The 12,534-nt window shown below is 35.4% G+C and overlaps 1 long non-coding RNA gene across 1 annotated transcript in view; it reads right to left on the reverse strand.

The window, feature by feature from the left end:
• Nucleotides 1-258: 258 nt before the first annotated feature.
• The window catches only part of LOC148276226 (uncharacterized), a 56,234-nt gene continuing 43,958 nt past the window's right edge, over nucleotides 259-12,534 (reverse strand). The window contains exon 3 of the long non-coding RNA XR_015823827.1: nucleotides 259-1,327. This is a non-coding gene — a long non-coding RNA (uncharacterized LOC148276226). The remainder of the gene's footprint in view (nucleotides 1,328-12,534) is intronic.

A 12,534-nucleotide genomic window follows, 5' to 3' on the forward strand; every position in this document is an offset into this window, starting at 1 on the left:
ACGGGGTCTAACAACAGGTGTACTTTACCGTAGAAAAATGAAGTTGTGTTATTAAGAAAGCTTGTGTGTTCATTGCTTCACGTAATATTATACCCGATTATTACGGACTTGGATAAGTCGTAAACTTGCTATAAAGATAATGCTTCCGAGAAATTTATTTTAGAACGCAACCGTAACTAAAATATAAAATGTATTGTCGTAAATACAAGGCTTTATAGAAAAGTAAAGAACCTGAAAAAAGAGAATGAGGAACTGCTGTTTTTATTTATTTTTTAAAATGTTGTTTTTTTTTTATTTCATACGAAACCTGCCCTAAATACATAATAAACAAATTTTACTTTTAACATTTATCCTATGAGTAACACTACAAATACAAATACTTTTTTTACCTATTTGGCCTGATCTACTTATCAATCCGAACGCAACCCACCTCCATTATCCTCTTCTTGATAGCAATTTTATTTTACTCTTAATTGTACAAATGTTCATACGAGTACATGCAATTTGTTTATTGGATGGAAGGTAAGGTGATCAGTTATACGTTTCAGGTATGTCATTTTCTTACCGCAGATTATTTTATGGCCTGCCACACACTCGACGAGTGGCATGAGAAGTAGCGAGGAAAGGATGCAGAGACGTTGTGTGGCAACACTACTCGTCATGCCGCACGTCACGCTCCTCGTCGTGCCCACCGCTCCCTATTTTGTCGGTTTTTGAGCGCGAGTCAAAGGACCGGCAATATGAGCGCGAGTGGTTGGCCACATAATCGCGCGGTCGCAGTACGCATCGAGCGTTCACACGAGACACACACGTAATTTTTGAATGACGTATATTTCTTTGTATGACATTGATTTAATTAGCTATACTAAAAATGCATGGCGCGCACGCTGTCACAGTTTCATCGTCCATTGTATAGAAAGACAAATGACAAGTGCGGAGCGTCGCGATTAATTGCGCGAGTAGAGCAGTGGGTGGGCGGAGAGAGCAACATCGGGCGAGAGGGCGGCAGCGCGAGGAGCAAAGTGAGGAGCAGCGCAAGCGTGGCGGGGCTAGTACATAGGCCACTGCATTGGTACACGATCCGCATAGTGACTTAATCATTTGTGTTATTATACATGAACGTAGGGTTATCAGTGTGATGTTTTAGGTGCCAGTCCAGGGACTATGACATATTCTAGTGTAAAAACATCCTTATAAATAAAAAAATAATGTCAACCATGTCCGGCTTCGAACCTGAGACCTTTGCGGGGTAGGCAATCGCGCTGACCATATTGAATTTATCGCCATACAATACTTGTATTTCCGGGAGTTATTCCCATAGTTCAATCTGGAAAAGATTTAAAGTTTATTGTGATATAAAATGAGAATAAATAAGTACAAATCCAATATACTCATACTCTTGTTCTAGAATTAAAAATTTCAGATATTTACGCATTCATTCTGAGAGACAGCAAAATAACAACACCATACAAAAAAAAATTCTGACAGACATTAAAAAAATATTATTTTAAATCTATCGAATTCAAGTGAATATTTTAAATTCAGGCAAATGCAAATGATTCAATTTTCCTCTAGTCTGTTCTATTATTTTTTTACTCAAAAGTGTTCGTTTCGGATTCATATATCTTTTATTCAAGTGTCAAGCCACCCCTTCCTTTGATTCCGGTGGTTCTTGTTTTTGAATCCCAATAATATAAAGCAAACCTTGTATTTTATTATCTCTGGGCTTTTTACCAGTGCAAATCTCGAAGATGTTGTGAGATGTGAGAATATTTTTTTACTCCCGTAATAAGCCTTGCTGTTGCATTAAAAACAGATTAAAGTTTATTAGTTTAATATTTTAATGCACCTACTCCTCCCTGACGATGACGACGAGTCAAGAAAGCAACATGCGCGAACACAACGAAAAACGTCCCGCGAGCGTAAAGTGATTTGAATCATAAAAAATATACAGGAAACGAAAAAAGTGATTTTTGCAAACGAAAACGGTGTTTTTCTGGACCAGTGCCAAAGGGAGGGAATCGTCCTTACACCTTTCATTTTCCAGGATTGACACTTAAAAACATAACATCAAATAGTTTACGTAAAACCAGACGTTCCCTATTTTCTTCGAACACGCGTACCCCGGGGAGGCCTCGTTTACAGTCCCGAGGTCGAAGGAATCAAGCATCCAACAATGTTGGTCGTGTTAATAACATAATTTTAAAGTAATCGATTTATAATAAAATTGTTTAAGATACGTAGGACATAATAAATTAGTAATAAGAAATATAATCCGAAGATCTTGAGGAAGATCGAGATATTCTCTTTTTGAAGGCTATTATAAAACGCTGCGTAGTTTTACATCAAAGCATCGAATTGAAGACTAACAAAAATATATAACACGCATTATAAAGACGTCGTTTTACACGATGGATATGAATGGATATTAATCTCTCGTGATACATAAATGTCTAATAAAATGGTCTAATAAAATGTCTAAAAACAATGATAATCTTGTAATAAAACGGCTTTTAGTATTTTCCTTAACAAATACTTTATACAATGGTGGTATCTACGAGTACAAAAATTTTATCAGTCGCGTGTTGAATGGCTTTCCTTGTTTAGAAGGTACTCAATAAAATTAATTTTAGGAATCGGGCATGAGTAATGCCGAGGTAGTGAAATTTCATTGAACGGGTACAGAAATAGTATTTCCACTTCGATGTTGTTTTGTGAGTTCGGGGTAAACAACAATTATTAGCCTCGATTCAGAAAAGACTGAACAGGCCAGGCCTCTGGTGGAAAGCGGCAATAGTTCGGGAGCGTTTCATAGAAATGCCATGTTTTCCGATGATTAGCCACTGGCGACTTGCGATGAGTGGAAATCGCTTTGTGTGGAACTCCCTTAAAGTATCATAGTACAGTCTATGCTAATAGCAATAATAATGCGTTCATTCATTAGGTATAGTATCTATGTGTTTTATAGCTTTGAACTTTCACCATCATCATCATTTTCCCTTTCCGCACCCAGTGGTGCAAAGGGAACTGCATTCGTAGAATAATTTATTAAAGTGTTCACAAGAATGTTAAAAGTGATTTTAACCAATAATTGTAACAATACATGGGAAGTGAGGTTACTGACTGCATAAAAAATGTTAATTTATTTATTTTCATTTTTGCACCACAACAGGCCAGGAGGCCCAATTATTACCAGGCTTAAGAAAAATCACATTAATTTTTTTGTGTTTTCACCGGGAATCGAACCCGGAACCTTCCGTGTGTGAGTCAAGCGTCTTGACCACTAAACAACGAATGTCTCGAACAAGTAGAAGAATTTCTGTATCTGGGAAGCATGTTTTCAAGAGATGGAAGAGTAGAAAAAGATGTTGAAAGGAGAGTGAATGCGGGCAACAAAATGAACGGGGCACTAAGCACAGTAATTGCCAATAAAAATATGTCAATCGAAGCTAAACTGGCAGTGCACAACGGAGTTTTAGTCCCAACACTTATGTATGGAAGTGAAACATGGAACTGGCAGAGGAAGGATGAAAGCCGAGTGAACGCGGTCGAAATGCGATCTCTTAGACGAATGTGTGGGAAATCAATGTATGACAGGGTTAAAAATGATGAAATCAGGCGGCAGTGTAAATCTGAGTCAAGTATAATTAATAAGATTAAGAAAGGGTCTCTGAGATGGTTTGGTCACAAAGAACGAATGCACGACGAAAGAATGGTAAAACAAGTATAAATGGCGAAAATGAACGGCAACGTAAGACGAGGACGACCAGGGAAGACGTGGAATGATCAGATAAACCAAAATGTTAAATCTGGTCATGTCAAAAGCAGACAGAACCGATGGGCATGTATGACAAGATGTATGAATGTGGAAGAAACTAGGAATATATGCCAGGATAGACGTGTGTGGCGGTCCATTCTCTCTGCCTACCCCTACGGGGAAATAGCGTGATTGCAGTAGTAGTACGTGGTTAGTGTTGCGTAATTATCTGATTGAATTATTTCACATACTAGGCAAAACAGAAATGGAAAATTAATCAATTGTCTTAGAAGTATAAAAAAAATTTTATTCAAAAGGAGAGAGGAGGAGGAATCAGAGTAATAATCCTCTAGAGAAGCCTTGCTCGAAGGTTTGCTTTTAGTTTGGTTTTTAGTTTAACAACAAACGTGTAATGGACGGTTTCGGTTTGCGCTCGCAATTCTCACCCGAAGTACCTACGGCCAGTTGCATTGCCGCAATATGTAGCTAACTTCGTGGTCAATAATTATATAATCGTTTTTCTCCGTATGGGCGACTCTATTACGTTATTACTCAAAGTAAAAACGCTGGGTAAAGGGGTAGGTAAGTGAAATACTTTCAGCCAGGACAAAAAATCTCTCTGAACAAACATTCAACTGTAAAAACGCTCTTTAGGCGACCCTTTCTAAAGGTCAAAGTCCGTCGTAATAAAGATTTTTTACAATATTTTCGGGTTGGTGAAAGGGTTGCGCGGGGTGTGATCGTCTAAAAACAGGGGCGAAATGAAAATGGAACAGAATTCGCGGAAAACTTCTGACTATTAATGTAGCCGAAACGAAAGCGTTTGCTCAAAATGAAATGAAAAACATTTCTGAGAAAATTTTAAAGTAAAATGAGAATGAGAATATGGAGTAACTTCCAAGCCTAAAAAATAATTACACGGATTATTTTTTTTTACGATTAAATATTCATGAGAAGATTGCAAAAGTTAATTTATTTCAAATGAAACACTTAAGAGTTTAATATATTATAACACAACTAGTTTCAGGCATTTCAGGTATAAATAAATTGAAATGTTTTTCCACTTAGTAAATGCTAAAAGAATAAATAATGCAAATGTAAATGTAACGCAAAAGTCAGTCCGCCTTTTGATATACTTGTTGGCGCGTAAACTAAATAATATTGTCAACATATTACAACAGAGATGAAAAACATTTAAGAGAAGGTAATATATAATAGTCTATCTTAATAAAATTTAAATTTAAATAATTGCTGCGTTTTCGTAAAAATAGACAAAAGTTCGCACAAAAAGTCAAATTAAACAACTCATTTCGCACATTTTGTAAAAACGGAAGTTATTTAACATTAAACTTTAAGTAACTTTTGATCCAACTGGCACTTATTTCACTAGCAGACGAATAACATGAATTTAGTTAATTTTTAGAATTCACAAAGTTGTAAAAAATACTTCAGTCGTATCATTTAATGAGCTGGTAACACGCTACGATGGTTTTTAACATAATCTTAACGATTCTGGTGGAGGTGGTAGCATTTATAATGCTAATAATATGAACACATAGGTTATTTCTTAATTACAGTGAAATTCCATCAATAAGTGTCCGTAAGAAATAATATTGGGGTGATTCTGATAAATTAATAAAGAAAAACATGGGTCTAAAGCATATCAACACATACCACTAGATATGTACGTATGTAGGTATATTAAAAACATCATTAGCTTATATGTAGCAAATATACAAAAGTGCTATAATGCAGCCTTTCATGATGCTTCAAAATGTGTCAGAGTGTAAATTTTACAATGATATTCAGTCAGGTGAGATTAGTATAGATCAAGGGTGGCCAAAGCGTCGACCGTGTATCCATTTCTAGGCGCCCGCCTGCGCCTGTCTGATCTGCGTCGAAACTAGAATCAATTTGTTCGATTTCATAAGATACAGTACATTTTTTCTTAGGTCAATATACAAAAGCGTATCAATTTTGTTTACCTTTCATATAAATTACTTCTTAATAGTTTTGTTCAATCCCCGTGACAGATTACTCAGAATTTAATCTCGAAAGCACTATTGCGCCCCTAGCGGTGATGTGCGGCGTATTTAAAAAATTTTTTGATCAACTTTCCTCCGCGTATCTAAATTTTCTACAATGAACGCAATAAAAAAAAAACATCGCTCTCGTTTGGCAGATGACCATTTGGCAGCATGTTTATAAAAGTAGCTAGGAACCCAATTATAAGCTTATTGAAAATATGCTCCAGCGCGCCTTCTGATACTACATAAATAGTCAATATTTCATCATTGTTCCTTTTCCGCACCTAATAATGCATAGGACACTGCATCGGTACACCAGTCGCACGCAGCGTATCTTAATCATTTTTGTTACATGAAGGTAAGATAATCAGTCTTATGCTTCAGGTACCAGACCAGGGACTATAAAATATTCTAGTGAGAAAACACCCTTTAAATAAATATTTCTTATCAACCATGTCGGGAAACGAACCCGAGACCTACCTGAGGTAAGCAAACACGCTGACCGTTACATCACAATGCCGACGGTAAACTTACAAATTATAAAGCTAGCAATGACCACACTGCAACTGAAAAAAACGAACATCTTTTATTTACACATTATTTTTATGTTTGTGTGATGTCATCATCAATATGGAAATATTCCATACTACGAATACCGATAAAAATATATGAAATGGATTCAGAATAATTGATAGTCTTTTCAAAATCAATATGGATATTGTGGAGAAATGTTTTCATACATAACTCTAAAAACGAAATTATAAAAAAACCTATCCCTAGAAAAACGGAACATGTTTAGTATTGATAATTGTGACGTCAAAATTCGTGACAATGTTCTAAACCAATTTAAATGGGCAGGAACAAATAAACACGAATAAATCAATCAGGCCAATGCAAAGACCGTTTTTGCGGCAATTAAAAATGAAAATTTAAAAACATATTTTATCCTAAGTACTAATAAACAGCCAAAAATGTTTTTTTTGTTTGTAAGTATTTCATGCGTATTACTTGAAAAATGTAAAAAAGTGATATTTAGCTTTTCTTGAAAAAATTTTTGAAAGAAAAATTTTAAAAGCAGTTCGCCCAAAGTGGTTAAAACTTTGGCCACCCATTGCATAGAGTAACAAAGTAACGATTCATTTGAAGGAATATTATCTACATAACATGAGATACAAAGTGATATATTTTTTTAATACAAGTTGGTTACATAAGTACATACTAAGTACGCGTTCCAGTAGATTTTATTCCGAGAAGCTGAGACGACAATTTCCGCATCGACTGACATTCAAATTGGCAATATTATGTATCCGCTTCTGCTTCGCCGTACTTCGCTTCCCAGTATGGGTGGGTTTGGTGAAAGCGAGCTAATATCTCGTTACATAGGGAATAGGGTATATCGGTATCTGGGCCGCGATTACAATCGGAAGTTAGGGACGGTATGGTTGAAGATAAATTCTACCGAGCGATCACAGCGATAAACTACCGACTCTACCTTTTAAGTTTTAGGTAGGTACATCGACATTTACCAAGGTGACGCGTACGCCACGGTACACATATCGTCATAGCAGAAGATAAATTCTCGCGAGCGATCACGAAGATACACTACCGACCCCTTTCTTCAAGTTTTGAGGTAGGTACATCGGTATGTACCGAGGACTCAAGTACCCCACGGTACGCATGAAAAGTGACAAAAAATTTGTTACACTGAGCAATTTTTGCTTTAATTACAATTTATTTTAATTTTTCGTCGTTCTGAGGTGGCTACTTTTTTTTCTTGTTGTTTCTTGCCTGTTTCAAACACGAAAGAGAAATAAATACATTTTGAAGGCAGAATTAATACTGACAAAACTGTCAGTTTTGAAAACGAGATAATGTGGCTAGATGCTGACATATTAACATATAGCAGCATCTAGGCATACGGTTTTAAAACATGGGTTTGTAAAAACATTGCCTTCATAAAAAATAAACATAATATTATAAATAAATTATTTTTATATTTTCCCCACATTTTTCCTATCTTTCTGAGAGTGTATCGAGATGTCGATAGAGTTGAGCCGGCTTTGTAATATCTCTGTAGATACAGACATACGAAAAGTTAACAGCACCGTCTAGGTATTGCTAAACGTAATATAAAAATGTTCAAGCGATATTATTTTACTTTAATTGTGATTTGTTTGAATTTTTAATATTTTTTTTGCACCAAAACAGGCCAGGAGGCCTAATAACAGTGGTGAATTACATTACAAAACACCCAGGCTTGAGAAAAATCACATTAAATTAGTGTTATCTGTGTTCTCACGGGGAATCCAACCCGGAACCTTCCGTGCGTAAGTCAAGAGTCTTAAACACAACACTTTGAAGTGAACACTTTTGATAAAAAGCGTACCCTGTGATAACAGAAGCCTATTGAAAATACGAAAGAGCAATACTTTCATTTTTAATTAAGCATCGAACGCGGAGTAAAGTTTCAGCGTCACTTATAGCCCTGGACTGCCACCCGAAGCATGTGACTGATTAGCTTGCCTTCATGTATATTGTGAATGTTTGCTGATACGCTGCAATCAGAGGATCAATGTAGTGCCTTATGCACCGTTAGGTGCTTATTGATGAAGTATATTATAATAAATGTTGTACATTTTTCTTTATTTATACACTAACAAAAAACGATGCTTACATAACCTACGATAAACTTTTTTTCGTCTCTTGAACAATTTACATTTTGCCCCTTACAGCATTTCAAATTTTCGACGATTATATTTAGTCTGAGTCCGGACGGATGAGAAAACAGTTATGTGTGTGAAATAGAACCAGAATCCTGGACCAGTGTTTTTGGCTCGTCGGCTAGTCTCAGGTAAAAATCCTGAAAAAGAAATAGAGTGGAGAAAAGTCCACCTGGTAGTGCAGTGGTTGGCACGTTCGCCTACCATTACTGAGGTCCGGGGATATTTGTTTATAAGGTGCCTTTACATTGCCACGTTTCACTGTCCCTTGCGCCTGAAGCGTACGACCGATCACATTACCTTCACGTAACAGATGATCGAACTATGTTGCATTTGATGTTTCAATGTTGCGCCCTGTTGTGAAAGGGAAATGATGATGGTGATATGAAGGCAATGCATTAATGATAATAGGTTAAAAATAATTTATGAATAAGAACGCGAAGGTCGACGAGTTCCATGACCAAATTGTATTATTGTATACTTTGATGATGTAATTGTATAAGTAATAAAGTCGATATAAAGTAAGCATATATAGCATATAGCAACGTGGAGAATGAATAGTCCACGATATTAATAATTTTGTTCCTTAGTGGGGAAATACTACCAACTTAAACGATAAGTCACAAAGTAAACATTAAACGTCAATGGATAGTGACAAAAAAACTCTCCAAGGAGACACTTGCTAATACTTATCGCTAAGAAAACAAAATCATTACTAGGTATTCGGTAAAGAATTCAGCCCTACGGGAAATTCGCTATTAAATGTACCCTTACGCGCGGTAAAAAATAGAGCATTAAATTGTACGGCGAAGTTTCGCGAAATGCATAAAAAAATATTAATATAATAATTTGAATAAAAACGAACTACTACGAACGAGGTCAGTAGATTTCAAATTAACCAAAAAAAAGAGAGGTGTGATATATTTACCAACAATATTTTGAGTTTGTCCAAATTTTTGTAGACAAGGACTGGATTCTACTCCCCGGGAGCTTTAAATATTAACATATTACAACAGAGATGAAGAACATTTTAGAGAAGAATGGTGAATGGTGGTGAAAATGGCCCTCAAAATTAAATATTTGGGTAAATCATAAGAACGCAAATGTTTCTTTAAAAAAAAGGGCAGAATGGTGAATGTTACACAGTGTGTAAAGTGGCCACTTAAACCAGCCAATAACAGGTCATAAGCCCTGTAGATGCCTAGATATCTATATTGCCTTCTCTAAAATGTTCTTTATCTCTACTACTACTACCATCACGCCATTTCCCTGTAGGGATGGGAAAAGAGAATGGACCGCCACACACGTCTATTCTGGCATACATTCCTAGCTTCTTCCACATTCATACATTTTGTCACACATGCCCTTCGGTTCTGTCTGCTTTTGACATTAGCAGACTTAATATTTTGGTTTATCTGATCATGCCACGTCTTCCTTGGCCGTCCTCTCTCACGTTACCGTTTATTTTCGCCATATATACTTGTTTTACCATTCTTTCGCCGTCCATTCGTTCTACGTGACCAAACTATCTCAGAGACCCTTTCTTAATCTTATCAATTATACTTGACTCAGATTTACACTCTCGCCTGATTTCATCATTTATCTCTGTTGTAATATGATGATATATTTACGGTAAGTCAACTGAACAATCAGTAGAACTCATCGAGAAGAAAGGGAAGAGAACTTGATACGTCGCAAGCGGAGTAATTAAAAAAAATCTAAAACTTTAAAAAATCATAGCGCAGATAAATACGATCCATATTAAAAAAAAAAAATTCTTAGCAGAATAGTCTATTAACAAATATTTTTTTAATAAGTGAACTTCCTCGTTTAACAAACGAAACATGATTTTTAATATCTTTTTTACATACACAGTAAAAAGCCACATGTCCTTGGTTAGTAAAAATGTAGGTCTTTGAATAAGTATGTATTACGGATTTTCATAAGCTGGCGCGTGCGCTATACTTACACATACGCATTGTGTAGAATCAGTGAATAAGCCGATGGTATGACATCGCACGGCATACGCATTATGAAAATAATATCTGTCTCTCTCGCGCTCAGACGCGCTTATGAGCGTGGCATAGACAACTATTGCTTTATTAGTTTCTAATAATATGGTAATACAATATACACAGGATGCTTCTGCGTTCGCCTGAATTTCGCTGCGATTCTTAGTCGTAAAAATATAATAATATGTACGAGTATTAAGTTATGGATTAAAAACACTGGTTTATAAATATGTAGGGATTTTTATTTGATCAAATCATGAATAGGTCGATTATCTAGTGCTGGCGCTTTTGCAAAACGTACACAAATACATTTTCAATGTTTAAAATACTGATTTAAAAAATCTTGATGGTATATATGTAGTTATATTAAATGTTTTTAAAAAACTCTTTAGGATTGGAGCTAAAAAGATAATTATTTAAGAAAATGTCATATATTGACGAGTATTTATTTTCAAACAAGCCTGTTTTTTTATGAAATATTTTGAGTTCATCATAATAATAATAAATAGAGTGTAATTAAAATGTACAGCACAAACTATATCGGAGAAAATTATTTATAAACAATAAATCTTGTTATTAATATACTTAAAACAATCCACACAATTTCGCATTCTAGTTTTAGAGTAATTGACTATAAATAATTTTAAAAAATCAAATTTAAATGGCCTCTTGTTCTTGGAAGGACTATAATTAGTTAAATGCAACATTTTAAAAAATGACTTGAAAAATATAAAATAATGAAACAAAATATTTTAGTACATTAATATAACATTTTCTTAACCCATTGTATTTTTTTTTCATAAACACAACATTTTTTTAAAATTTTAAAAAAAGACAGCACATTTGGTTAAAATTTAATACAACATTTTTTTCATCAACATCCTGTAGATTTTAAATGCGTTAGTGTGAGTTTTCTGAACGCGCCAGCTTAAATTAAACCACCAGTACCTACACCGAGATTGCAATTTAATGAACGCATGGGAGGTATTAAAGTTAATTACGATATAAAATTCAGCGACTTTCAGTGCAAACATGAACATTGCAACGATTTGTAATTATTATTGTTTCTAAGAAAAACATTATGCGTGAAAATATCGCACTATTGTGCTGGATTTCAAGAGATTCTGCGAATAAAAACTGCGTGTTTTCAATAATCGAGTACAACATATTATTCAATTTAACGCTTGAATAATTCCTTGAAACCGTATTTGCAAAATAAATGCAATATTAATAATAATGAATACTGGATGTGACAATTACAAAACATATCCAGATACGATTTCTTTTCTGTGGAGCGTGTGGACATAACCAGACGCCTCCAGGAGACTCCCGCGTCCCTCAGTTCCGCCGAATATCATCCATCATCCAGGTCGCGGGAGCTCGCAGGTGTGAAGAAGAAGCAACTTGGGTTAAGGCTCCTGAGGCGTCCGCAGTACATGTCCAATCCAGGTCCACAGCTGCATCCCCAAGACGCTCGTTATGGGAGGCTACTGCGTCCGTTCTCGGATTTTAATGTTGTTTATGAAATCGAACCACCTTGTACATAATATTTCCTTACGGCAAATCATCATCATCATTCCCTTTCTGCATCCAATGGTGCACAGAGCACTGCATTGGTACACCAATCGCAGCAAATTTTCATCATTTTTGTTACATGCAGGAAATATGATCAGACTTACGCTCTAGGTGCCAGTCCAGGGACTACGAAATATTCTTATGTAAAAACACCCTTTTAAATAAATATTTTATGTCTACCATATCGGGAAGCGAAACCGAGTTACGATATTTTAAAAAACGAAATAAAAAACAAATTTAAAAAAATAGGTGTTAGATTACAAGTCTTGCAGCTACTGAGCGCATGGACGGTTCTAATTCTAGACCTTGACTAAATTTAGATATAAGATTATGCACTTGCACATTGCACATATATATATATATATACGAGTGAACGCCCTTTAGGCAATAGGGAAATTCACATACAACGAATACTGATGTGAAATGGATTTTTTTTTAAATGA

This window comes from Micrasema longulum, unplaced genomic scaffold (genome assembly GCF_059751315.1).
Source record: "Micrasema longulum isolate JH-2025_06_02 unplaced genomic scaffold, ASM5975131v1 h1tg001258l, whole genome shotgun sequence".
Lineage (NCBI taxonomy): Eukaryota > Metazoa > Arthropoda > Insecta > Trichoptera > Brachycentridae > Micrasema > Micrasema longulum.